Below are 3,663 nucleotides of genomic sequence, written 5' to 3' on the forward strand. Positions count from 1 at the left end.
TGCAAGGGTTTACAAAGTGGCTCAAGGGTTTACAAAGTGGCGCAAGGGTTTACAAAGTGGCGCAATGTGTGCATTGCACCACTTTGTAAATATGGTGCAGCATTTTTGCCAACCTAAAGTCACATTAGCATAAACAAAATGACTCTAATATGGTGCAAGGTGGCGCTAGGGCCTTCTTAAGTCTGGCCCTAAGTTTAAGTTTAGGGTTCCCCTTGGTCAGGTTTGGAGAGTAAGGCGCTCTCAGGGGAGTCCGTTGAGGGGCTTTTCAGGCATTCTACTAGTGCATACCATGCCCTGGCTTGATCATTCGTGCTTCGCCCCTCCTCACCTCCTGGAACAGTACAGCACATTCAAATCCTGCCCACTGAGTAAGGACCTCCTTTAATTTTTGCACCTGAAGGCTTGTGGCGGCCTTCCATTTTAGTGTGATCTCCCTCTTTGAGAGCACGAGAGCCAGGTCCACAAATTTGGTGCTCATTTTAAATTTAGCTGATCTAGGGAATCCTCCCAGTAAGCACACCTCCGAGGAGCACGGGATCCTTCTCTCATTGACCTCGTTTATACATGCGATCACGCCCTCCCAATAGTTGCGCAGATTAGGGCAGCTCCTCACCATGTGGAGCATTTCCACCCACTGCTCCCCACAATTCAGGCAGTTCTCAGCTTGTGTACAAAATGCTCACATAACTTTACCCGGCATAAGGTAAGCTCTAGCTTAATTCTGGCATTGCGGGAGGCAGGGTAAGTGTTAGCTAGGATGGAAGCCCACTGAGCTTCAGGGATTGGGGCTGCCATTTCATCCTCCCATTTCAGGCGTAATTCTTCCAGGGGTTTACTGATACCTGCCCACAGCGCCCGGTACAGGAGAATGACTGCTGGAGCTTTACCAGTAGTTGCGCAGAGAACCCGGGAGCCGTGATGAACTGGGGGCTCCGCTGTCCCATTGCCCTAGTGATTACGCACTGACACCACCACTGCTCTGCAACAGGAATTGACCCGGAGATAGTTAAAATGTTCCTGAAAGGTCTGCAAGGACATTGGCTCACCATCCCAACATAGGTCCCCCACTTGGGTTTTGCCAAAGGTTGCCCATTCCATGGCTCCCCTCAGGGCCCCTGTTGTGTAGTTATTATCTCCAAGCTCTGCAATGGCAGTTCTGGTGCATAGGGTTTGGAGTGGGAGTGCTCTGCAAGCAGCGCTACCAGAGGTGTTGTATAGTTTGTAGTTCCATGGATCTCCCCACTACAGGGCAACTGGGGGTCAGGAGGATTCGGAGCAACAGGCGCCATCCCGGGACCTCATCGAGTGCTCCCCCCCCCTCAGGGCTCAGTTGGGTGTACAGCCATTGGCTAAACCACTGGATCTGGGCTGCTAGGTAATATGTTTCGAAATCGGATGCTACCAGCCCCCCTTCGTTGTAGGTCTGCGTAGTTTGGACATGGCTACTCATCATCTGCCAGGTCCCCGGGTAAGCTCAACTCACAAGGAGTCCATCTCCTTGAAGAACTGGCGGGGGATTGTCATTGGGAGGGAGGCAAAAAAGTAAAGCAATCTGGGGAGGAGGTTCTGTGACACCTTGTTGATTTAAAAAAAATACTAATAACTAGAAAATCAAGATATCAGGCTATGCTAGAACAAACATTAAGCAATTTATTTTGAGCAAGCAAAATTATCACATTGCACTGAAACAAATATTTTAACAACATTGAATTTGTATTGCATTTGTATTTTTAAACATACCTGAATAAATGAACGTGAGTAATGCAAAAGGGGGTACCTACGTAGGAAATATATGAAGACTTTATCTAGAGGTGTGCTAAATTTGCATAATTTGCTTTTTTGTAATTCTGCAAAATTTCAGTGAAAGTATGTGAAATTACACATAGTTACGTGAAATGCAAAACTCGCACTTGGCTGCATATTTTAAAGGGAAATGCATTTTTTATCAACTTTGGACACAAGAATGCATTTGACACTAAAAAAGCCCCAAACAATAAATCACCATGAACAGCCACTCGCACTTGTTCGTTTGTGTTGTTCCTGTTCATTCACTGTTCCTTTTTAAAGCAAATGATGCATAATTACAGGATGTGGCATAATAGCATCATAGCATAATTCTGCCTAACAAGAGTAACATGAAATTACCTAAATTACGTTAATCTCACAAGCATACTACAAAGTTAACTTGAGCCTTATTACATCAAAACTTTAGACTAAGCAAAAACTTGAAAAAAAGCATGGGACTGCAGTGGCAATGGAGAAAGTTAGTTAATAAATTATATATGCACTCCTTTATCTCATCTCTTGGTGACTGATAACTTCCTGAAGCATAACAATGATCATGGCAAAACTGTGAGTATATGGATGTTGTTCAGGTAGGCCACCTGACATACGAATGATGTCTATTTAAGCAAGGAATTCCAAACATTGCAGCATAACTGGGAGAGACAATAATGTCAAACGGTTACACGTGCGCATGATCCCCGAAAAAGTCCTAAAATGGAGAACAAGTCTTTGGTATCAAACCTAAAGTTAATGGTGAGTCATCAGCAGTTCACATCACTAGAGGAATCTTGTAACTGTTTTAGCAATATTATCTGGGGCATTTTCGCACAGTGGGCTTGATACCAACAATCAATCAATCAATAAAATTTATAAAGCGCGCTACTCGAGGGTCTCAAGGTGCTAGGGGAGGGGGTTACTGCTGCTCGAAGAGCCAGGTCTTGAGCTGCCTCCAGAATGCGAGGTGGTCCTGGGTGGTCCTGAGGTTGGCGGGGAGGGAGTTCCATGTCTTGGCAACCAGGTAGGAGAAGGATTTCCCGCCTGCCGTTGTGCGGCGGATGCGAGGGACGGCGGCGAGTGCGAGGTTGGCGGAGCGAAGTTAACGGGTGGGCGTGTAGAAACTGAGGCGACGGTTGAGGTATTCGGGTCCCTTGTTGTGGAGGGCTTTGTGTGCGTGGGTGAGGAGCCTGAAAGTGATCCTAACACACACGCTTCCATTATTATCTAATTATTTGGGGAAGTCCCATCCCTGTGCAACTTGTCCAGATAAAGTTCTCGTGAGTGTTGGTGACTGGTAGAAATGATTGCTTTCATCGGGTTAGTAAGCGCCATATAAATGAAATTACAATGCATCCCAAGCTGCTGGGAGCTGAGAACGAATGCCATATCAAGTAATGATTTAGAGGGGTATAATCTTACCAGGGTATTGCCCTTAAGAAAAACAAGACCATTTTTAATTGTTATTTTCAATACAGCCCTCCTTTAGTTGAATCCATTGTTGCATTTTCGAAATGTATTTTCATCAAATAAATATATTTTAGGAAGATTTAGATCTAACAGTGCATAGGGAACAAAAGTGGACAAAAACTGCAAATCGCACAGATCTAATAAGCTTATGATTTAAGGTCCATTTTATAGCTTTGTGGCTTCTGGTTACTGGGCCGTGTATTCACGTCTGGTCCCACCTGCATGTTGGTGTGTTTTCGCCTTCCTTCATATCTCAGTCGGGGCTTACACAGGGCAGTGATGGAATGTCATCCTTCGAATGCTGAAACTCCATAGTATTATGACGCATCTTTATATCTGAACCCCAGTCCCAACTCACAAAAAGCACACATTTTCTGAGCCCTCAGTACAAAATCATACCATATTCACTTTTGA

Source organism: Pleurodeles waltl, chromosome 7 (genome assembly GCF_031143425.1).
Source record: "Pleurodeles waltl isolate 20211129_DDA chromosome 7, aPleWal1.hap1.20221129, whole genome shotgun sequence".
Classification (NCBI taxonomy): Eukaryota; Metazoa; Chordata; class Amphibia; order Caudata; family Salamandridae; genus Pleurodeles; species Pleurodeles waltl.